The sequence below is a fragment of the Papaver somniferum genome, chromosome 7 (assembly GCF_003573695.1).
Source record: "Papaver somniferum cultivar HN1 chromosome 7, ASM357369v1, whole genome shotgun sequence".
In the NCBI taxonomy this organism is placed as follows: Eukaryota; Viridiplantae; Streptophyta; class Magnoliopsida; order Ranunculales; family Papaveraceae; genus Papaver; species Papaver somniferum.
In genome coordinates, this window is record NC_039364.1 from 12,923,800 (window position 1) to 12,950,342 (window position 26,543).

General features: G+C 36.5%; 1 pseudogene; it reads right to left on the reverse strand.

The window, feature by feature from the left end:
• Positions 1-1,938: 1,938 nt before the first annotated feature.
• On the reverse strand, positions 1,939-10,574 carry LOC113295721 (annotated as a pseudogene).
• Positions 10,575-26,543: the final 15,969 nt, after the last annotated feature.

Consider the following 26,543-nt stretch of genomic DNA (forward strand, 5'->3'; position numbering starts at 1 on the left):
ATGTCATCAGATTATATGAGAAGTTCGATTAAAGGATAGAAATGCATCAGCGATCAGGCAAGCTTGAATTTACATTCAGACCTCCCGAGGATGGTACCTCTGCTCCTTCCACTGTAAGAAAAACTTCCTAGGGCCTAGGCAATGATATATTTTGAGTTTTTCTCTCAACAATGCTCTACCAAACTGACATATTAATGGATAATTTTTTGATTGGCTGTCCCATTAGACAAGTTTATGAAGTTGAGTAGTTGTTGTTGTCAGTGAGTGTTATGGTCTCGCTGATCATGTGCTTTACATATATATTCGACGGTGAGTGTTAGTTAAAGGTTGTATTTTACATACTTTACATGCAAGTATGCACACCTTTTCTGATTAGAGTATGTGAATAACTGTTAACATAATAATGTATAAGTTGGAGGATTTATCTATACAATAGGGGTAAAGAAGAGGCATGGTCTCTACATCTTATGCCACGAGAGGAAAAGGTGTCTATACCAATTATGAACGTCAGGAACTCTTGGAATCTCTTGAGGAAATAAACGAGTTACTTGAACTAGGCATAGCATATGTATGCATAACATATTGTTCAAATTGAGTAGATCTGTTTGCTGCAATTCAATAGGTCTGTTTTGTCTCTCTCTATCTCCCTCTCCGGAGTCATATTTCAAGGAACACATTGCCAGTTTTCTCCGATAATTTGTCTTTATTAGAAAACAGATTGAAAAGCAGTAGTTTAATTGGTTTCCTGTAATCAAGTATGGGTCAACTCATTAGAGATCGAACATATTATCGATGAAATGTTGGATAATGGTGAAATGTTGTCATATATATATATATACTGAGATGATAATGAACTCAGATTCTTTTTACTACATTAAATGTGGAGCCACACATGATACACATGCTTTTAGGTATTTGGTGCAGTACAATAAAATTAAATACTCAAATTAGTTATATATAGGTAGGTCGGTTTTTGGGGATTTCTTTTATCTAAAAATAACGTTTTGTGCTTGGATTATATTGCGACAGTTTGTGTACGATTTTTTCTCAAGGAAAATTTCCCTGACTTCCTTCCTCTGCCCACTCACAAGTTGCTCGACTAACATAATGGATAGCCAGTTGTAGTATGTTTTTGCGTGGTTTTGATAGTCTATACCAGACATGTGTATAGTATTTCTGTACACACCATACGACTTGAACATGGTCACTATTTACTTTGTAATCTTTGAAATTGCTCCAAGGCATTCTCTAAGACCTTCTATTCCAATTTTAAGTGAATAATTTGTTAACACTACGTCATTTTGGAAATTATCCATTCAGCCTCTTTATATTTTTGTTTTTCCCCCTGGATATTGTGGAATGTGTGTTTAAGCCAATAATTATTTTTGGTATCTTACACTAGCCAAGATTGGTGGAGCATTTTCTGGTATTCTGATATTGATCGGGGTTACGTTGCAGGTCTCCAAATCTCAATGGAATGCCATCGCTGCACTCACATCTATATATTGGTTTAAAATCCACCCAGTTGGTAGTATTTCCGTCAAATGGTTTCCTTATTTTGACTATTCAATCTTAAAGCATAGGAATTTCACTTTGTGTGCAAGTCTGTGAACGGTGTTCGTACGTACCATAAAGACGTGAAAATCTTTAAGAAGTTGAGGAAAGGTACAACGTTGGGTTGTTGTAGTAGTTAGGGACCCTGTTCCAAAGTACTGTAAATCTGGGGCTCTAGCGATAATTTTTGGAGTATGATTTCCCTTATGAACAAGTTTTACTTAGGTGATGGGATATTGTCGTTCGATAACATCCTAAATATAATCATTTTTTTTTATTAATTATTATTAATGAAAATATACCCTTTGGTTCGGAAAAAAGGAAGAGGCAGACGCCCGTAGAGTTCTATGGTTTCTTTTTTCTTTTTTGAAGTACGTTCTAAGGTTCGCAGAAGCTGTATTAGCTTCCCATTTTATATGGTAATAAAGACACAATCCCGGACCGTTACGGCACGGGTAATATTCTAGTAATACTAGAAAAAACCATTGTTCATGACCGTTTGGCCAGTTTATACAAGTAGTAAGTACAAACATCGCTAACAAATGTACTCACCATCCCTGCACATGGTCCATATGGAATGGTAACCACTCAACAGGACCGGGTCGTGCTCCAATACCTTGCTCTGACACACGACCCTCAATCCGCAGAATGGTCCATATGAGCCTCCTAAATATCTCCGTGATTGAGCATAAGATTGAGACCCACTGAACCTCAAAGTAAGATATCCGAAAGGCCCAGGCATTACGAAAGAAAATATCTAAGCCCAAGATCACGTAATACCACTGCAATAGTAGTATAGGACTGTTACAAGTACATAAAAAAAAATTAAAAAAAAATAAAACATAAAAATTAATCAAAACTTGGGAGTCAAAAGAGATAATTTAGTATTCTTACCCATTATCTGTTTCCATAGAATATCTGAGTGTCCACAGTAGGTCTTTTATAGGATATCCAATCATCAACCCTGTTCATTCATAATTTGACAATTAGTAAAAATTAAAATTGAAAAATTAAAGGACTTATTTTTACTAATTTTTAAATTTAAATCACTTAATTAGTTTAGATATAGTTACGAATTGTATCCCAGTACAGGGAAAAGGCGGAAACAAAAAACATCAGTATTATCCAAACACACTTGAGAGTCGACCACCAATCTTTGCGGACATAATATAACCAGGCGATAATGATGATGATAACCTGAGTAAGCTGTCTTTGCACTAAAATAACCAATTGTCATTAGTTGATTAAAGAATTAGATGCGATTGGCCATAATAGTATATACAGTTATGGCTTAAAATCTCACCATTCCAGCAAAGAGCCACCGCAACCTGTCCCCTAGGTGACACAGGTCTAATGCAGTACACCCGTAGGCTCAGAAGGATCAGTATAAAAAACGGAAACAGTGAGAAAATCAAAGCCAAAACTGAGTGAGGGCCACATAACCAGTTTATGTGCAACCCCCATACGCCAAGTATGGAACATGTCGCACCAGTTAAATCTGCATAATCCTGCCAAAGAACTAACAGTCGGAGGTAATGAAACTAAATTAAAAGATAATTCAGTATTTTTTTGTACATTGTCAAAAACAAAAGCTGACTTTTGTGAATTTCACCACTGGTTATAAATATAAAGTGGGCAGCCTACCCACTTCTAAAATGATTGGGAAGGGTACTTACTCTTGTACTTAGTGAAAAGCTCAATTCCCCACTTCTAAAAAAAATTCCATCTCTGCAGCATTTTGATTGTTTGTGTGGGTGTCGTTAATCGCCTTTTATGGCTTGCGGTTATGCATTGTAACACAACATTGTTTCCGTATTGGTGATTAATGCCATTAACCGATTTTTATGCTAGCAGTTATGCTTCCGTGTGGGTGCATTTAGTCGCCTTTAACAAAACCTTGTGACCAAACTTTATTACTTGAAAGAAGAAAAAAGCTTGTGCAATGCTTCCGTGTGCGAGCCTTTAGTCACCTTTAACAGAACTTTCTGATATAATCCACACTAAATTACTTGCAAGAAGAAAAAAGCAACCTATTTTTTAAAATTGTACTAGGTAATTGCGTACCTTGGACAAAGATGTGAAGACATCAAAAAAGAAGTTATCGACAAAGTCTGGTGCCTGTACCGAAACAGAAATAAGAATCCACAGAACTAGAAAATATATTAAATCTATCTATTCGTGAATAGAATGAGATACAACATATTATTTCACTTACCTCGAAGATACGGCATAAGCTGCATACTCTCCTCCATACAAAATGCCGAGAAGGAAAGAAATAATAGATGTCATAAAGTGGACAAGAAAAATACAAGATAACCTACAAATTATTATTAATTTAATTAAACAAAAACTAAGATAAAAACAAATAACAAAAAACTATATAATTAAACGAAAGAGAATATAAATATTACTGGCATAGATGTCGCCAGTGATTCTAATCCACAGGCATAAAGCAGGCAATATGCGGATGATGAGGCTCCAACAGCAAGGAGCATGCGTATCCCAAACTGAAATTTAAAATCAAAATGCTAGGAGAATTAAACAATTTTTTTAGTGACTAAGAGGGTTTCATAAGTTCAATTGTATAAAAAAGGAATATACTCGGTAGTCAGTTGTTCAATGGACATACCGTGTTAAAAGCACCGTATGGAGTACGATGGTCCCCCAAGCGTAAGATATCAGCATGCTCATACTGGATGCAGCATGTCTCAAAAATCCAAAGGGAGAAACCCCATGACAATACAAGGCATGTCTGTAAAAAAAAAATAATAAATCAAATTATATTATATAATATTATAAGCTTTTCTCTATACATTTATGAATACTTAAAAAGTAATACATGCAGATATAAGAAATAGACATTAAGATGGTAAGTGGAGACTTGAAGTATTGTGTTGCTGTCGAAATAAGATGTTCTCTCGAATTTTGACCAACTATGTGTAACGATGTGGGAACCTATAAACAAAAAAATCACTTGAAAATTATATAAGTTTACGTGAAATAAGAAAGTAAAAAAAAAAACAGAACAATCTATAAATATAAACTTACCGACACAACACATGAGCCAACCGCCAAAATTAAGCAAATCAAATTAGAGTTACTCATGTCGCTGTAAAATAAAACAAAATGAAAGATTAGACGAAGGTAAGAGAGAAGTTCGACAGAACTTACGACAATGTTAGGAGAGAAGTAAAATTAAATCCAAGACAAACTTACTGTAGAGGTTATCGTCAGATATATGCCACACTTTAAGGCGCCAAACTGAATATTCAGCTCCAATCTCCTACGAAAAACATACATTGCATCATGTTACTGTTATAGAGCAATAGGGGGGAAAGAATGATTCCCCTGCTTGAAAACCAAGGGGTTCGGAGGAGGAATCAACTACAAGCTGACGAGCAGTTCGCACGGTCAGATATGAGAGATCTAATCTCCGGGGATTGGGGGGGAACCAAAAGAACATTAATCCGAAGCTGAGTTAATTGGTGTAAAGGCAGAGCTGTAGAGGAAATAATTCAGATAAGGCCAACGAATTTGTACGGGGTACACACTTAGATGACACCCATTACCTCAAATTCTCACTACTGGCATAGAGGAAAGGGATTTACACCATATTTTCGCAGATTTGATTATATACCTCTATCAAACCGACAAGAGGAAAAATACCAAAACACCATTTAGATAACAGTTTAGATACCTCCGCGGGAGTATTCCGTCCTCAACAGCCGCAACATGTGTTTCAGTGCTTAATAGAGAGCCAAAGCCAGTGTGGTAGGGATGCTGTCTAAGTATCCCTGAAGAAAAGGGGAAGAGGAAGCATTAGAAACCTGAAGCACATGTAGTTTTGAGCAGTCTACTTCGACAGGAATATTTTAGCATAAAGTGATTAACAAAGTTACAGAAAATTACTGGCACATATTATTCCCCGGGAAGGATGCAGAAAACCTAAGGAGGATGACACAGTTGCAGGCCCGCTGGGTGCATTCTGATATGGCACAATAGCCAATGAATTTACGACAATGGCCTGCAAAGAATAGTGATGTAGAACACAAATGGGATGAAATAAGTACAAACAGAACATTAACATACAACAATTGTCAAGAAACATATATATATGTTCAGTAACATATATATATATATATATATGAATTCTGAGCGACACTTGACACCGAAAAACACCAACAAGGGCACTATTAAAGATAAGTGGGTGAGTGATTTTTTTAGTTTGTCTGATGCGATGTGACCAACTTCAGTTACTAGTTCTTTTAGTTTCAGGCTAAACGAAACTGCTATAAATTTCAGTGATGGAGATACAGATGTACAAAAAGCAGTACCTCCGTGTTTTCCAAGGGAACCGGATTTGGTTCTTTGTGCTGATTTGTAGGGACAATGCTGCTCCCGTTTGAGGGGGAGTGGCGGGATGAGATCGTGGCAAGAGAATTCTCGATGGATGCAACCAGCTCTAAATGAGATTCACGTAGATGAGAAATTTGCAGAATGTCATTGCAATACTGGGGCCACTCTATCGAACGATCTACAAACTGCTCCAGCGCCTTTGCCCCAAATATAAACATCTGAAGGTAACAGATAATCAAATAATACACATACAGAACCAGCACTAACAAAGGATACGTGACTTTTTGAAAAGAAAACACTAACATTCGACTCAGCAAATTCACGCAACGCATCCAAAACACCACTAAGAGCAATATCAAACGTCCGATGGGTCACAAGCTGGTGTTTGATTAGTGATCCTGCAGTTAATATCAGGCATAGGTATAAATAGAACAATATAGTCCAAAGAAACAAACTAATTTAGGATAGATATGAAGTGCATTACAACTATAAACGGCTTCTTCGGCAAATTAATTACGCTAGAGCTTAGAAATAGAAGTTACACCCAATATTTCATTTATTAAAATACGAGGTAATTGGGGAAAAAACAAAATAGGTAAACTAAAAGGCAAAAAGTTTATAAAATTCAGATTTTCACTATTTAAACAAAATAAAAATTTACAAATCATTTGATCTTGTAGTGTAAAGTGTAAACCTTTTTCATAGCACATAAGAACCAACACTAAACTTCGATGAGACTCCGCTCATTTTATGGTATTAAAGTAACTCGAAGTCAACCGAATGCAAATTTAGTGTCGAACGAACGCAAACTTAATCGTGAGAATAACACTCAAGAAATCATTTTTATTACTTATTACATAATTGTACACAATCATGATACAGCAGCAACCCAGTGTAAATGCAAAAGAGTAAGTAATATCTTTTCCCCAGTGATAGAATGTGATAAAAAGAGAAGGTCGTTCTTGTGTGGGTCTTTGTTAATTGTAGGTGTGCGGGTCCAATGACCATGCGACATATACCATGTGTGGTTGGCAATTTGAAAATATATATTTCAAGTTTGCTTGAAATGACTAACCGCATGCAGCATGGTGATTAGACCTACACCCCTACCTCAAATATAGAACCACGATCCAATGAATTGCTCATCAAAAAGAATAAACTTATTACATGCATAGTCCTGCAACTAAGAAAAAAAACTTACCAAACACAATTGCAGCGATTCTAAGCTTCCTTTCAGGATATTTGGGGAAATATTTGTACTCCTCGAAAAATTTGCTTATTATACAGTCACAGATAGATTGTTCCCTGAAAATTCATATGGTAAACAAACTAATTAATAGACACACATTTAAATCACTCGCAAGAATTTATAAGGGGGAAAAATAGTATTGTGCCTTTATTAAATTTGGCAAAAACCTGAAGGTAGAAATAACAGTCAGGACTAGGTGCGTTTACAAGAGTAAATGTGTTGGTTTTCGAAATGGCAATAGTTCAAGAGTACCTTTTCTCAGGAGAATCCTTGTAACGTGTAAGCTGTTGAACCAGTGAAAATTCGCACACTTTCCCAGAGAACATCTGGAGGAAGTATGAATCAGTTTTCCACTTTATATGAGAATTTTTTATTTCCTCCAGGAGATGACGATGGGAGACATTCTGTCCAGCATGACCTAGAAGAACCTGCAAAAAAAACAATTCCATGAGCAAAATTATCACAAAAGTGGCAGCATAATGTGAACTAGCCTAAGAGAGCAGCTACCTTGATGAATATCGGAACTGTCTCCAAATAAGCATTTGCTACTGCAGTAGAATGTTCATCTGCAGGAAAATCTTGGGGTACATCGAATCGAAGTTCTTTCAGGAACATGAGGCACACCTAAAAAATGTCAGCATGACTGTCATGAATCATACTTTAGTGGAAACTAGAGTGATTGAATACAGAAGGGAAGTTGAAATTACTTCAAATAAAATGTCTCCGTATGTGCTTAAATTTTCGCTTAGCCACTTCTTTAGATGTATCTGCTCCTTCCCAAAGGCAAGAGCAGCCAACTTTATACTGAATGAAAATGGAGCCATATCCAGCACTGGAGATAGAATCTGTAAGAAAAAATTGAGATGAGTATAGAGAGCAAAAAACAGGGAATATATTATGTATGTTACTGGAAAATGCGAATAGCATTTCCAAAAAAGCTGAAAGTTAACATATCAAAAAACTAAAGAATAGGTAAATATAGTACAGAGGTTTTTCTACCTTAAGATTTAGTATTTCCTGGCAATAGTTACTTTCATCTCTTGGATTTACCTTAAACTCTTGGCAAATGCAAAAAAATTTCATCATGCTGTCTGAATCGAAGTTCTGGACATCTAAAAGTCCTCGCAAGACGACATTATGATTAACGTTCCATAGGTGGAGAATAAGGCCAGCTCTTGAGAAGTTCCCGAGAACCGTGGGAAAAACACTCGAAAGAACTTCACATTGAAGTAAGTTGTAAGCCGTCTACAATGACAAAGTAAATTGCTATCAAATTTCAACCATCAACGAAGAAGACAACCACCAAAGTGCAGAAAAGGAAAAAATGCATACATTAGTCTGGGATACTCCAAGCAGCAGGACTTCATGACAGTGTTTCAGGGGATACCCGAGCGTTGATCGGGCAGAGCCAGCATAGCCCATCTCAGCAAGTTGGCATAAAACATCCAACAGGCAAGACATAACCAAGCCTGATTTCCATTTCCAGTTGAAAGTTTATGACCATGATCTGCTTCGACGTACACCTGAATAGCAGACCAGCAATCAAATGAATCCAAACTTTTTGAAGCAAAAAAAAAAATGGATTCATTTGATTGCTGGTCTATGACTCAATGACACATGAACATCATACCAGCTGTCTGGCGGAGTGCACAAACGTGAAAATTTCAGGCGACGCAGATACAGCATATCTTAGAAAAGATATCTGACCTTCAGCATTGTTCCACACGACCCGCATATGACATGAAGAGGGAACGAATTCTGCAACAAATTGTGCTTAATACTAAAGCCACAATTACAATATTACCAAATCCACCTGTAGTAGACATTATAGAACCAATACCTGGCATGCACTTGCGTAAACAGACATGAAAAAACAAAATGAATCCTCGCTGGGGAGGTAGAAGCCCTCGTGGTCAAGGTTTTCCATCACATGTACCCAGTTGGTATCAGGAGCCTGAAGTTTATACAGAAAGTGATACTTAACCTGATTAACATTACGTTCAAGGAAAAGGAAACTCAGGACGCGGTAGCACAACAAGCTATCGGTAAAAGAAACTCACAAGTAGTTCGATTGATTTTAGAAGAACATCGCTGTTCCATGAGCTTAACGATGATGAATCAGCAGAGCAACAAATTTTCCCAGCAGAACAGAAAGTTGAATATGTGCTCTGTAAGTCCTCCAAGCCGACATGGGTGGGTGCAATTGTGCTAAGTAGCCTACAGATTGCAACTTCAGTGAGAGGTAAAAAAATAGATAAGATGTCTTTGCAGTGGGAAGCATCGACTGTGAAGCCATAACCCAACTCCTTGACAATATCAGCCATGCTCATCTCCTTCTCTATCTCCGCCAAAATGTCATCCAAGTCATGTTCGAAATCCGATTCTCTGCAACCAAGAAAATGCAGCAAGCAATAAATCAATAACAATATTTTGTTTTTATTATGATTGAAATTTGGAAAAATGTTAACTAATCCAGTTGCTTAATTGTTGACACACAACCTTATAGAGCTGACTTGACACATATCAATCAAATTACTCAATGGAGACAGTAGAGCCCTATTTTTTATATCCAGCAATGTCAGCATTTGAATAAACGAATCCACGAGTTTCGCAGCTCCCTTTGACCGAGAAAGAAACGAAACAACGTTATGAATCTGCTCATTTGAATCAATCGAACAAGGGTTTGCACATAGTTCCTCAATCTGACTCATGCAGAAGCTTTGTCCTACAAAAAGTACCCCAACCGTAATCAATCTCTCTACCCAAAAAGAAAAACACAAAAATAATTACAAAATTACCTATACTTCTGACATCAAGCTCCTCAGAATCAGCGAAACCAAGTCCAAATGCAATTTTCTCAGAAACTGAAAACTTCAACTCATGATAAATCCTCGTATTTATTGACAATGCCTCGCACAGTACAGTGCTGAAATTTGGTTTATCTAATTGACATCTAAAGATAGAAGCTAGAAGTTGAGGTTTTAATTGACTACTACTCTTAGTAGTATCTTCTTCACCGTCACAAAATTTAATGTGATCCAAAGAGATCTACAGTGCCAGTATACTTCCTTCACTTCCAAATTCAAGAAACTGTCGCACAATTAGACAACAAGAATGAAATTTATGACAAAATTTCATCGATTTCAACAAAAAAATTAGAAAATAATTAGTTTAATTGAGTGAATCTAAGTAGATTACCTGAGACAACTGATGAAATACAGATTCATAGTTAGAATCGTTGAAGTTGTCAAGTAAGAACCTTATCTGAGTAGAAGCAATTGACGAGAATGGAAGCATTGTAAACTAGGAGAAGAAGAAGAGGTTTCTAGGGCTCATGTGGAATCATGATAGAGAAGACGATGAGAAATTTGGACTGTGGGAAGACTCGACAGTGAAAGAGGGGAGAACGGATACAAAACCCTAATTATTATGTCTCCGGAAAATTGGGGTTTTGTTCGTCCCGCTCTTTTCCTTGCAAGGGTATATGGATTTGGATCTAAAACCCGGCACAATGATCCGTGTTTTTGACTAGAATTTGGAGTGTCATCGAAGTTGTAGAATTTAGTCAAAGAATTAGGAAACTTTTTTTTTAGCTAGGTGGTCAAAGAATTAGGAAAAAGCTGCTAAACCGGCATTCTCAATCGTTAAGAGCAGCTCCAACAGTTCATATCAAATTCGAGTGTTTGGCAGGTGGATGGTCAAAGTTAATTTGAGTGTAGTGGATAATGGGAATTTTGAGACAAATAAAGTCGACCGTTGTGGTACGAACGGGGCAGATTGCACCGAGACTCGGCTCCAACTGTACCAAGCGTCGTCTCCAACTGGTTCGATAACCGTAATATTTCAACTGCCAAAAAAAATGATCACATTTCTACACCCTATAAATTCAACTCAACTTCAATTTTTTCTATTCACAACAACTTCTTTTCTTTTGTACATAATTTTAACACAAATTCAATCTTCTCTAAATCTTTTCAACACAAATTCAATCTTCTCTACAAATTCTAAACAAAATTCAACACCCATTTATTACCATGCCTCCTCGAACTCAAGATATTAGTCGACAAATAAATAAAAAACCACCTAAAAATAAACATAATCAAGTTCTATTGGGGGATGAGAAGATTCGGAGGAAGATAACAATGTTCGGCTATTGTCATGTCCAGAATTAGCAGTTAGTAAAGGTCATTTATCCACAAAAACATAGTGGATAATTCTATAAAGAAAGCAAGAGGTGGTTGGTACGAAATTCATAGAGTTTATGCAAAACTTCATCATGGTATTAAAACTATTATCAATTGATTTTCTTGGATTACTTTGTATGATATAAAAGCGCATAAGAATTCGCCCAAGCTGGTGGGTATATTGATGGAGTGTTGGTGGCATACTACTCATATGTTTCATTTTCATGACTTCGAAATAGGTATGTCATATTTTTTATTTATATTTTTATGCAGTTAATACGAGGATTACAAATGAAATTAATAAATTTAATTTTTTTCCAGACAACATCATTTGATTTGTATTTCCAAACTTGGGATACCTTTTGGAGATATGATGTTCCATTTGACCAAGATAGTTGATTGGCAGAAGAGCGCTACAAAGATGCAATTATGTTGTACTTTCGCGTAACAACACAACAAAATTATTTAGCTTTAAGAAGTGATGGAATTCCTAATTCCGGTTTAAATGCATTTATATCCAATGAATTTCATGGTGGAAACGATCCTGATACAAAGGAGTATATCCCTACTAATGATACATAAATTGCTAAGGTATTTATTTTATGGATACTTGGTTCATGTTTTTTCCCAAATTCAAACTCAAGTATTCAAGTGGGATGGCTAGAGGCGTTGCTAGATATGGAAAAGGATGTCACTTATGATTGGGGGTCCGTTATATTAGCCAAATTGTATATCTGCCTCGATATCGCATGATGTAGTGCGTCAAACATAGAAGGTTGTTGGGACATCCTTGAGATAAATACGCCAATATATTCCTTTGGCTTTAAATCAATGTACAAATACTAGCAAGTTTTAGACTAAATATAGTTTGTTTTCCTATATATATTTTTTGGTGGTATGCATGTTTTAACATTGGTTTACTAAGACTTTATGACTACACGACAAAATATTGGCCAATGATAGTGACGTACGAGGGTGATAATTGGAAGCAAAGACAACAAAAAAAGATGAGCGAGATAACATTATCTTTGGAGATACCAAATGTCGATTAGGAACAAATATAATGTTATTTGGAGGTCGTGCGTGGATTTTGAAGAACACAACTGATACTGTCTGAAGGATCGTAGACTTTTCACTCCATCTCATAGTGTTGTACAGCCCTGTCAGTGATGTTTGTGTTTATTTTTTGGGGAGAGATATGCTAGACAGTTCGTTGGTCGAGTTAGAGATCCACACCGACCTCCACGTATAGCTACCATCTACGGTTCGAAATACATAGAGCTGAAGGAAAAAAGTTGGGCAAGGTATGTGTTAGAGCATTTCTCAGTCGAACTCGCATGCGTTGCTATCTCAAGCATGTTTGTCAATGTTAGTGATCAGAACTATAAGTCTTGATTTCTAGCCTATTTATAGATCTCTCGGACTAGGACATAGATAGTGTAGTTGAGCTTAGATCTCTCTGCGATCCTCATTTGAAGACGAAGAACTACTAAGGGGAGCTTGTGGAACTTCATCAACAAAAAGGTATGTGGAGACTTAAACTCAAATATCACTAGGAAAGTCTATTTCTTATCTATCTCCTATACTGAGACATAATTCGTATTTACGATATAGTTTTCAACCATACACATTTGAGATTTCGAACTGAGTATATCTCGCTTACATATTTCTCGAAATATGTGTTGGCAAGATTTCACTTTAGCCATATTCATCTTTACTCGTGATAAAAGTCATGTTGACATTTCAATAACTTGAAAATTGCTTTGATGCTAATAGTGTGTGAAAACGATTGTTGTCATCCTCTAAGAATGTTTAAATGATTGGAATGTAGAGTTGATAGTGTAACCATCTTTGGATATAAGCATATATAGTGTATTCCCACATTATCGTTTAAATCCATAAACCGGGAGCCAAGTGTATGCATATATGTGTATACCAATTTGGTGAAGGCGACAAGATAAGTATGCATACCTGTATGCATACTGGTAGAAGTTTTCGAACCGAAAATATCTGCTGGGTTTGGGAATTACAAACTCCTAAACTAGTCACCTTAAGTATTCATACCCGTACGCATACTTGAGGAAGTTTTCGAACTGAAAATATATGTTGGGTTAGGGAATTACAAACTCCTAAACTAGTCACCTTAAGTATGCGTACCTGTACGCATACTGGCGGAAGTTTCAAACCGAAAAATTCTGCTGAGTTTGGAAACTTAACAAACTCAAAATCCGGTTGCTTAGGTACGCATAATTAAGCTGGTTATTTTATCAAATCGGTTTGTTCATGAACATTTAAATCTTAAGGAATTGAATCTTTTCAAACCGTGGCTATAATGTTCATGATTGATTCAAGTGAATCAAACCGATTTTATTTCGATTGTATCTTCTGTGCAATTGAACAACTCATTAACTAGTTTCATTTGAAGTCATTTGAACTAGTTATGGTGAAGATGAATAAGGTTAATATGAGAGTAAACATATGGCTAACCTCGGCTAACTATTTGTGAACCACCATGGTGTACACGTTTAGGTACGATTACATAAGCCTAAATGAGGGTACATTTCATTTGTGTGTAACAAGCTAATTTCGATCTAACGGCTGAAAGATATTAGCTTGGTTGAATCAGGTTTTTCATCTAACGGTGAATATTGAATGCTTTATTACCAAGGTAACTTAGATTGCAAACCTGATTTGAAAACTATATAAAGGAGAACTCTAACAACTGGGAAACCTAATCCCCACACCTCCTGTGTGATACTAGTTGTATTGCTAGAGTCGATTCTCCTTTAACCTTAGGTTTCTTCTCGAGACCCTATAGGTTAACGACTTGAAGACTTCATTGGGATTGTGAAGCCAGACCGATACTACTTCTCTTGTAGTTGTGTGATCTGATCTTATTGTATCTATTGTACGAGCGCAATTGTATAATTGGCATGAGATTTATTTCTCCGATAGGAAAGATAAAAAAGTAGTCACAAACATCTTTGTCTTATCATTTGTGATTCCATAATATCTTGTTTCGCTAGTCGATTAAGATTATTGTGAGGTGATTGATAATACTAGGTTGTTCTTCGGGAATATAAGTCTCGTTTATCAATTGGTTCCTGTTCACCTTGATTTATCAAAAGACGGAACAAAAACTCTTGGGTATTTCTGTGGGAGACAGATTTATTCAATCCTGTAGACTTTTCTGTGTGAGACAAATTTGTTTATCAAGTCTTCGACTTTGAGTCGTAGAAGCTCTTAGTTGTAGGTGAGATCACTTAAGGGAATCAAGTGCATAGTATCTTGTTGGGATCAGAGACGTAAAGAGCGCAATTGTACCTTGAATCAGTGTGAGATTGATTAGTGTTCAACTATATATAGTCTAGTCCGAAGTTAATTGGTAGTAGGCCAGTGTCTGTAACGTCTTAATACAGTGTGGTGTTCAATCTGGAATAGGTCTCGGGGTTTTTCTGCATTTGCAGTTTTCTCGTTAAATAAATTCTGGTGTCTGTGTTATTTCTTTTCCGCATTATATTTTGTTATATAATTTAAATATCACAGGTTGTGGGTTAGATCAATCAACCTTTGGTTGTTGATTTACATTGATTGATACTTGGATATTGGTATTTGGTACTATCCAAGTTATCTCTCTTGTATTTAATCAAGACTCGCAGATTTCTATTTGCTTGAGTAAGAATTAAATCGAGAGATCGAGATATTGTACTCGTTGATATACTTTACTCTAGATTGAGTCTGACTGTCAAGTTGATTCTCTAGAAAATATATTGGAGTAAGTCCTCTCAGATTGCCAAACGAATTGTTGGGTGTGGTTGTTAGACCCCCGCATTTTCAATTGTTATCAGAGCAGGAAAACACATTAGAGACCTTACAAGTCTGTGTTTGTAGCGATTTGGGGATGGACGATTTAGTCTCTGATAAACGCATCGCCAGAAGTAAAAATCATGTTTCCATAAAGTCTATTAAAGAGAAAGATTTGTCAATCTCAAATATAGATGAACCTTGCATTCCAAGGAAACAGACTTACATTGACAAGTGTTACCTTGACTACCTTACCGACAAGTCTGACTCTGAAGTTGAAAGGAATGTAGCCAAAGAGAGTTCTACGATTCTAAAAATCTTTAGGATCCAGGATGATGACGTCAATCGGATCAAACATAAAGTCAATGTACTTGTTGGTATGGTGAATAATCGTGACTCGCTTATAAAGTATCTTCTTAAGGAAATCGCCTCAGTCTGTTCTTCACGAACTCTGGTTGAGAATAATCTTAAAGAGGACGCTTTGCAAACTGAACTTCTTTTAAGTAAACTCTCTATTCAAGAATTTTCAAAGGAGTCCATCATACCAACTGCTTCTGAGTTAACTAGAAACATTTCTGTTATAAAAGCAAAATCAAAATTCCTTCCTATTGGAAAAGATGTGCATGTGTCTTTCTCTAATCAAGGAAACTCCACATCACATGGAAGGAAGAAGTCTACCAACGATGGTGTTAAGACTGTTCTGACTAATCACTCGAGTGATCAGAAAGTGTGTCTCTTTTGTGATTCAAAAGGGATTGGTGAACAAAAGAGGAATTCTAGGTTGAATGACAAGTCTATTATTCGTCTTCAACATACCTTAGATTTAATTCTCAAAGATGTACCTGACATTCGTATGGATAAACCAATTGGTTTTAGTACTCTCCATGTGTACTCCACCAGGAAAGTCAGTTCAAGGCGTTCCTCAAAAGTTCAAACACATAACAGTCTTCTTAAATCACGTCTACAAATAAGAACTCATGGATATTCTTCACTTAAGAAGGGAGATTATGTTGTTCATGATGTGGAAAAGGTACCAGAAGAAGGAAGCAATGAAAAAATGAAACCCAACCTAAAAGGGATAATTAAAGGATATAAATATATCATCAACGTGCTGACAAGTTCCTCCGTAAATTCTTCAGGTAAGAATCAACATTATGCGTCATCTTTTGATGATAGTAAATTTTATGATAACTTTTCACATCATAATGGTTTTCCTCCAAAGATCAGGAAAGAGAGATTTAACCATAAACAATGTTCATTTAATGAGCTCAAGGCTCATACTTGTGCAAATTAATCACAAGGTTGAATCCTCACTATCAATAAAAATCCTGACATAGTGACATATGTTTCAGGTATACTTTAAGATGAAATGTGTTTCTGAATCTGTAGTTATCCTCTTATCGTTCTTAGCTTATTTATCACTTACAAACAATTTTTGTTGCTTGAGTATTGATAGACACATTTTTGTGTCTGATATAATCTCAATTGTATATATTGTTAGTGCTCGATTTTGTATTTATTTTGGCTTTTTATGTCTTTGTAGGTGTTTTTGGAAAAATAAGATTTTGCGGCGAAATTGGCTCGAAAAGTGTTTTTTGCGTTCATGGGAGGACATTTGCTTTTCGGACCCTCACTTTGGATAAGGGGTAACCTAATTACTAAGGGGCATCCCATTTCCAGGCATCTGCTAATCGCACCCCTACTCTGGATAAGGGGCAACCATCTTCAACATTCAAAAATCAGGTTTTGGCGGGAAAAAAGTGTAGTTAAAGAGCAGTTTTGGCAATCGTGATTTGGAGGAGTTTGAGGTCGATTAAACCTCTGATTTTCATAGGATAGACTCCTTATGGGTATAGGAATCTGATATGGGTGTTTAAATCGATTAGATTGGGCTCAAACGACGGATTGTTCTCACAACAAGAAAATATGGAAAGTCACGTGTGTAACTTGTTTTAGGGAATTTTAGAGTGATTAAAACGCTGTAAACCTTCCCAAAGATTTGTATCTATCTAAGGAAGAGTTTAGAATAAAAAGGAAAGCTCAGAAACGCGTAGAAATCCTAAAACAAGAAATTGTCGCAACTTGGCCGTGAAGAGAAGGAAAGAGATTTTGGAAGATTTGAGAGAGATTTAATCGGTATTTTTGATATAAATAGATGTCTTGGGTCATATAGAAGAGGTGTCGAGAGTTTGGGAACCTAAGGAGAGCCAGAGAAGAAGAAATCAGAGCTTTACCAAACTCTGTTTCTGCTGTTGCTGCTGTTGAAGAAGAAGAACGCGAAGAACATTGACCCTCGATAGACAGTCGCAGAAAAGTGTCGATGTTTAACAGCTGAAGTACATTAAGCTGTTCAGGGCAGTCTTATTCTAGGGTCTTAAAATCAACGACAAAGCAACAGTTTTTCTGTAACAGTTCTATTGTAACAGCTGTTTTGCAACACCAATACACTGTTGCAAACAGTCTGTGTTATTACTTTTCACTCTTTTAATCATCTTTTGAGCAACAAACACATATTTTGAGATCATGATTAATATGAGGAGCTAAACCACATTTCCGAGGCGATAGAGGAAGCTATTTTTCCAACAAAAAGTGGTATATTCTATTTTATCTTTTTATTTGCAATAATTATATGATTATTTTCCTTGAACTATTATTGAATATGATTTTTATTTGAGTGATTGTGATCTATTTTGATGGAGTATGCTTAGTTTTAAGACTATTGATGCTTCATACTTGGTATTGACAATTATTACTTTTGAAAATCTACTTATTGCAATACTTTAGAATCAAATTAAACAAGAAAATTGCATATATATAAGTATTGGTTTAATCACTTTGAACTTGGAAAATAGTGGAATCTTAGCCTCAGTGTTTCTTTTAGTATTGATATCATCTTTGATTGAGTTTGCTATAATTTTTAGTGAGTTTTCTATTTTAATATTAGGGTTTAAGTCTAATTAATATCCTTCACAAGTCTGAGAATCGAACCACTTTTACCACTATTTACAAATCACATCAATTTTTGGCGCCACTTTCATACGTACATCGATTCTGAAATTGATTTAATGGGAGCGATACAAGAGATTGGGGGCAAGATGTCCACACCATCAATTCAGTGATGTCATGATACTCCAATAATTCTATGAAGCTATCCACCCAAGTGATAGATCTCTTTTTGATGCCGCAGGTGATGGTGCACTAATGAACAAGACGTTGACCCAAGCTAGAGAGTTGATTGAAAGTATGGCTGCGAACTCGCAACAATTCTACACAAGAGGAAAAACAACGGTTAGGCGAGTGCATGAAGTTAGTGATTCATCATCATACCTTGAACAAAGGATGGGGAGCATGGAAAGGGTAATGCAATGAATGGCCGCGTTAATTATTCCGGATGATGAGACCGAACAAGTAAATGCTTTATATCCAAATCAAAGGCCAAGGTACGATGCATACTCCAATACGTACAATCCCGGTTGGAAGGATCACCCTAACTTTAGTTATGCCAATAAGCAAGCGGCGGATCCTAATCCATATGTGCAACAAAGTGGTTTCCAACAATCACGCTTCCAACCTCAACAACAATTTCAACCACAACAAGTCAAGGAGCGTGATTCTTCGAGTGATGACAAGCTCAATGCGTTAATGCAAGTCATGCAATGTCTTACTTCTATGTTACAACAAAGCCAACAAAAGAATGAATCGTCCATTAAGGCTTTGGAAACCCAAATGGGACAATTGGCAATCGATGTGCATCTATTGAAATCTCAAGCATCCACAAATCTTCCTTCACAACAATTTGTGAATCCAAGAGAGAATGTTAATGCGGTGACGTTAAGAAGTGGAAGACAAGTGGAGAGTCCTAATCATCATGAAGAAACTAGTGAAGAGGTAGTCAAAGACAAGGAGAAAGTCGCACCAAAGGAGAATTCAACACCAACCGACCAATCCAAGGAACCGGTTCCTAGTTTCACTACTCCACCTCCTTTTCCTATTCGTTTTTCTAAGTCCAAGAAAGAAGCTCAAGACAAGGCCCTCATGGATAACTTCAAGAAGATAGAAATCAACATCCCATTCATAGAGGACATCAAGACAATGCCAAGGTATGCTAAGTTCATGAAGGATTTATGCACAAAGAATGATAGGTTGCTTGATAATGAAATTACTAAAGTTGGCGAGAGTGCATCGGCTATGCTATTGAAGAAGATGCCTACAAAGTGTATGGATCCCGGTGGTTTCACGGTGCCAATTATTATTGGTACAAAAAGGTTTGAACATGCTTTACTTGACTTGGGATCTTCCATAAGTGTAATGTCGGCCGATATATATGACACCTTGAATCTTGTACCTTTGAAAGATACAAGAGTTATTATCCAATTAGCAAAAAAGTCTAACATATATCCTAAGGTACTTGTAGAAGACGTGCTAGTGCAAGTGAATGAGCTAATTTTTCCGGTTGATTTCTTCGTGGTGGATATGGACAACAATGAGAATCGTTCATCTACTTCTTTACTTGTTGGGGTGCCATTTATGAAGACCGCGAAGACGAAGATTGACGTTGACAAGGGTACACTTTACTATAGAATTCGATAAGGAGATAATACACTTCAACATATTTGAAGCCATGCGCTATCCAAGTGATGTGCATTCCGCTTACTCCATTGATGTGGTTAGTTCGTTAGCGCAACAAATGGTGGAATTGAGTCGAAAGGACGCACTTGAAGTGGTGTTGCAAAAGAGCATTGAATTGGACGTCCACGGCTTGTCTAATTTGGATGTTGAAATCTCCAAGGAATTGGTGGAGATGTGTGGTTCCTTGACGGCATTGCAAGAAGCTAAAAAGGGTAATGTTTTATATATTTCTTTACCCATGGATGATGAATTACTTGTACCATGTATTGTGAAGGATCCTAAGCTATAATTGAAGCCACTTCTGGAACATTTGAAGTATGCTTTCTTGGGAGATGAAGATGAGCTTCCGGTGATTATTGTAAAGAACCTCACACCGGTACAAGAAGACCGTTTTCTTAGAGTTTTGAAAGAGCACAAAACGGCTATTGGGTGGACAATTGCGGACATCAAAGGCATTAGTCCATCTGTGTGCATGCATAGAATTCTAATGGAAGAGAACGTGAAGCCGGTACGTGATGCTCAACGTAGGATTAATCCTCCCATGATGGAGGTTGTGAAGAAAGAGATACTCAAATTGCTAAGTGTGGGGGTGATCTACCCAATATCCGATAGCAAATGGGTTAGTCCGGTAGAAGTGGTACCAAAGAATTCCGGTGTTACGGTTGTTAGAAATCAAGACGATGAACTTGTTCCTACAAGAGTTCAAACCGGTTGGAGAGTCTGCATTGATTACCGAAAGCTTAATTCCGCAACTCGAAAGGATCACTTTCCTTTACCTTTCATTGATCAAATGTTGGAGCGGTTAGCGGGGAATTCTTATTATTGTTTTTTGGACGGTTATTCAGGATACAACCAAATTGTTATTGTAATGGAGGACCAAGAGAAGACCACTTTTACTTGTCCGTTTGGAACGTTTGCATATAGACGGATGCCGTTTGGTCTTTGCAATGCACCGGCTACTTTCCAAAGATGCATGGTTAGTATATTTTCGGACTATGTGGAGCGCATCATCGAGGTATTTATGGATGATTTCAGTGTTTACGGCAATTTTTTTGATAGTTGTTTAGACAACCTTGACCTAGTTCTTAAACGATGCATAGACACAAACCTTGTCCTTAATTGGGAGAAATGTCGCTTTATGGTAAACCATGGCATAGTACTTGGTCACATCGTGTCCTCTCGAGGGCTCGAAGTGGACAAGTCAAAGATAGATTTAATAAGAAACTTACAATATCCCACTTCGGTGAGGGAAATACGGTAATTTCTTGGCCATGCAGGCTTCTATTTTTTAGGTTTATCCTTTCAGAGTCTCCTTTCATCAATTTTTGTTTTAGGTTTATTTTTGTTTTTATTATTTTTTTTTGTTCTTTTTTACGCGTTTTGATATTTTTCGATTCTTTTCAGATTTGGAGCGAAGCTACAAGGAAAGAAAAGTACTATAAAAGGAAAGCATCGCCAAAGAAGGAAAGAAAAGAGGAATCTGAAAGGAGTGAAGAAGAAGATTTTGTATATATTTATTTTGTTTATTTTTAGAAACTGTAAATAGGATTTTATTTTTGTAATTTTTCTTTTCCTTTTTGGACATTTTTATTTTTGACTTTATTTTTGGACTGGACATTATTATTATTTTGAAACCCTAAGGAAGGGTTAAAGATTAAATATAAACTGTTTGCAGGGAAGGACGACAGTTACAATACTGTCTCGGCCCCTCGGGTTCGTACAGTGACATTGGAGTCGGTGGCCTGAGTCGACTTCAACGGTTCATCGCCTGTCTGGTACGGGAGGTAAGACTCTATCCACCCACGAATCCCCTGTCAGTGGGTTTTATTTTGTGTGACAACTCACACCCCTGCAGTAGAATGTCGAACTGGTGTTACAATAGCCAATACAACGAATATCCGACTGAGTTTCAAAATGGACGTTACTACTTTGACCATAGTGTGAATAGTGGTTGGGAACATCAGCCTTTTGAAGATTATGGTCCATACCATGGTGAGCCCAATTACTATCCACATAAGTACAGATCATATGAGCAAAATTCTTATATTTCTTCTTTAGAAGAGTCTCTCAGGAAATTAGAAGAGTCGACACGTAGGATAGCTGAGATGAATAACTTAGTTTATGACGAAAGAAAACTTTCTTTAGAGGAATCCCTCAAGATGATAGCTGAGACGAACGAAAGAATTGCTCGAAACAATCTTAATTTTCAATACAGTGTCTCCAATAATACCCTTGAAAATGAGGATAGTTATTTTCATAATCAAGATGACGAGGATATAATTGGTAACACTACTTGTTGTTTTGATGAGGTTCAACCATTTTCATGTTATTATAATGATTATGATGAGGATAGTGTTGATGAAGAATTTGAAATAAATAGGCATAGTGATCAGGAATTTTCTACTCCAACTGAGCTTAATAATAATATTATTTCTAGTTCAAATCCAAATAATTTTAATAATTATTCACCTATTCAAAAGGACGAGGATTTGACTAGAGATACCCCCGTTTTAGACGATGTAGTATTTTTTGATTAGGAAGCTAATAATGGTTTAGAGGAACGAGTATATTTTGAATCTAGCGATTTAGAAGCAATAGACTTGGAAAAAGAAAATGAACTCGTCGAGATGAGTGAGGATGTACCTGACTTAGAAGAATCAATTGACCATTTTCCTTAATTAGATGACCTTGAAACTAGGGAAGTTGTGACTAGTCTTTCTAGAGACACACAAAACTCTAAGTTTGGGGTGATTATCATTCTCCTTGTGCCTTACCTTTAGCTCTTACAGAGATCCCCCACTTGGGACTTGACATATGTGCCTCAACCATTTTACAAGATCATCTTCATACACGTTTTCCTGAACCTAGTGATGTCCACAAGAAATTTCAGTTATTAGAAACCCATCCTCTGGTTGATGTGGTTTACCCAGGCTATGATACCCAGATTAACTTTGTTTTCCCACCAAATATTTTTCTTCCAAATGTGGGAATGTTTGATTTTCAAATGTGTCGAATATTAAGTTTTGAGACTAAACCTAATTACTATAGGAGACTATATTCGACATACTTGTTTAAGGAAGATCACCACTCTCATTGTGGTCAGCTGTGTAAGTCAAATCTGATTGACTTAGAGGATCCTCAATTATTCAGGTTATTATTATGTGCTTCTAAGTTTTTATTTGAGTTTTTCCAGACTCTAGAACCTGAACATTTGGATCTAACCTATGAGGAAATGCAACCCATGAAAATATTTTATTTGGACCCAGTTATAGATCCTGAACCTGAACCACAACTAGATGTAGCTGTCTTAAACAGGAAACTAGACAAGGGTGTGCTTTATTTGTTCATTTTCTTGGCATGTTGCAGATTCCTTTTACTTGTGATAGCTCTATTTGGTTTTGATGACCCACAGATATTTCAGATATTACTTTATGATTTTATAAGGTGACTAATCCTTTCTTAGTCTGGCTGAAGACATTAAACTTAGCACTTCTTGGGAGGTAACCCATTCTCATGCAACACGGTAATATCTTTCCTTATCTCTTTTGCTTCAAATGGTAACAGTTTCTCATTGTTCATGCTTTTAATTTGATCTTTAGAACATTGAGGACAATGTTAGATTTAAGTTTGGGGGTATAGGAGAAACTTTTTAGTTGCACAATTAAACTCCAGAGCCTAGAAATTTATGCTTATTAAGGATGGCACTAACCAATCTAAGTGGATGGAAGCATTTTGGTTGTAGGAGTTGAGGAATCAATATGACTAGATGGAAACATCTAAAGAGTCTATTCATAAAAGCACAGGGCTCAGGTGTTAGAACTAACATGATAGTTTCACCATACCTCGTTGAGTCCTTTTCACTTCTGTTTTTATTTTGTTTTTTTTTTAAACTATGTTTCTCTAAGTGATTAGGTGGGGCTCACAATTCAAGTTGTTACCAATGCTAGGGTGAATTAGAGTGATTGAGATACAAAAAAAAAAGACCAGACCATCTGACCAACTGGAATAAATTCAATAAAGTCGACCACTGGAACCCTTGTATATGCCAGTTGTGTTGACCTAGAGTTAGGATTATCAATCACTGGTTCCCTTGTATATGCCAGTGTGTTGATATTAGTCAGACTAGTATCTCAGTCCATTAGGATAGGTTCATTTTGGCGGAGGCCTTCAGACAGATATGAGAAACACCGTTCACCTAGTAAACATCAAAACCATCTATGTTTTTCTATATCCATATTCTTGATCTATCCATGTGATTAGTTTTGACTCCGGATATTGATGTCCATAGTGCGACTATCTGAGTAGAGCTTTGTCACTTCATATGAATTTTAGTATGCTTGAGTGCAAACTCGTGTACAACAATTGGAATTTCCCATCAGGGTACTTCCTCCTGTAGTCAATAAGTATGCCAACCAAGGAGATTCTTTAGTGCCTTCCAAGGTTCTGTGTAGATAGCTAGGGTCTGGAGTAAAAAGGTTTTGTGGGTATACCTCTAGTAAGCCCTCCGGTGACAACACTACGCCACTAGGGACACCTAGGGGTTTAAAGGCTTATTGCATACGCTAAATGCAATCGACGATGCCTGCGACAGTGAGTTAGGATTTTATTTCTATTTTATTTTTGCTCGAGGACTAGCAAATAATAGGTTTGGGGGTATTTGATAGACACATTTTTGTGTCCGATTTGTCTCGATTCTATATATTGTTAGGGCTCTTTTTTGTACTTATTATGGTGTTTTATTTATTTGTAGGTATTTTTGGCTAATAAACATTTTTGGAAAAAATTGGCTCGAAAAGTTGTCGGAAAGCACCCGGAGGACATTTGCTATTCGGACTCTCACTTTGAATAAGGGGTAACCTAATTACTAAGGGGCATCCCATTTCCAGGCAGTTGCTAATCACACCCCTACTCTGGATAAGGGGCAACCATCTTCAACATTAAAAAAAAGGATTTTGGCGGGAAAAAAAATGCAGTTAAAGAGCAGTTTTGGCAATCGTGATTTGAAGGAGTTTGAGGTCGATTAAACCTCTGATTTTCATAGGATAGACTCCTTATGGGTCTAGGAATCTGATATGGGTGTTTAAATCGATTATAATGGGCTCAAACGACGGATTGTTCTCACAACAAGAAAATATGGAAAGTCATGTGTGTGACTTGTTTTAGGGAATTTTAGAGTGATTAAAACGCTGTAAACCTTCCCAAAGATTTGTATCTATCTAAGGAAGAGTTTAGAATAAAAAGGAAAGCTCAGAAACGCGTAGAAATCCTAAAACAAGAAATTGTCGCAACTTGGTCGTGAAGAGAAGGAAAGAGATTTTGGAAGATTTGAGAGAGATTTAATCGGTATTTTTGATATAAATAGATGTCTTGGGTCATATAGAAGAGGTGTCGAGAGTTTGGGAACCTAAGGAGAGACAGAGAAGAAGAAATCATAGCTTTACCAAACTCTGTTTCTACTGCTGCTGCTGTTGAAGAAGAAGAACGCGAAGAACATTGACCCTCGGTAGACAGTCGCAGAAAAGTGTCGATGTTTAACAGCTGAAGTACATTAAGCTGTTCAAGGCAGTCTTATTCTAGGGTCTTAAAATCAGCGACAAAGCAACAGTTTTTCTTTAACAGTTCTATTGTAACAGCTGTTTTGCAACACCAATACACTGTTGCAAACAGTCTATGTTATTACTTTTCACTCTTTTAATCATCTTTTGAGCAACAAACACATATTTTGAGATCATGATTAATATGTGGATCTAAACCCCAACACTGGGATGACGGAGGAAGCCATATTTCATACGTGTGGTAATTATATTTAATTCTGTTTATGACTTTTTGCATTAATTTAATCGTTTTATGATTTTTCTTAATTAGTTGTGAAGTCGTATGATGATGTATACTTGGTCTAAGTTCTTTTGATGCATCATGCTAGTGATTTGCAGTTAATCTTTTTAAAATCTACCCTGGCAAAGAATTAGAGTCAATAAACGAGAGCTATAATTGTCTAAGAATTGATTTTTGAACCACATGGTATGAGGTTTGGTGGAATCCTGAGTCTCAGTAATCTCTCGACATTGTGACAAACCTTGTGTATATATTTTCTTTATTTTTATTGTTTTCGAGGCGTGGTTAAGATGCCAAGGAAATCAAACATGTGGACAAGAAGCTGAAATTCTTATTTATTTTGTAATCCATATGTATTGATAGTTTTGCCACTAAAATTGACAAAGGGGGAGATTATTAGAGCATTGCTCGGTCGAACTCGCATGTGCTGCTATCTCAAGCATGTTTGTCAATGTTAGTAATCAAAACTATAAGTCTTTATTTCTAGCCTATTTATAGATGTCTCGGACTAGGAAATAGATAGTGTAGTTGAGCTTAGATCTCTCGGCGTTCATCATTTGAAGACGAATAACTACTAAGAGGAGCTTTTGTAACTTCATCAACAAAAAGGTATGTGGAGACTTAAACTCATCTATCACTAGGGAATTCTATTTCTACTTTATCTCTTATATTGAGACACAAGTCGTATTTATGATATAGTTTTCAATCATACACATTTGAGATTTCGAACCGAGTATATCTCACTTACATATTTCTCGAAATATATGTTGGCAAGCTTTCACTTTAGCCATGTTCATATTTACTCGTGATAAAAGTCATGTTGACATTTCGATAACTTGAAAATTTCTTTGATGCTAATAGTGTGTGAAAACGATTGTTGTCATCCTCTAAGAATGTTTAGATGATTGGAATGTAGAGTTGATAATGTAACC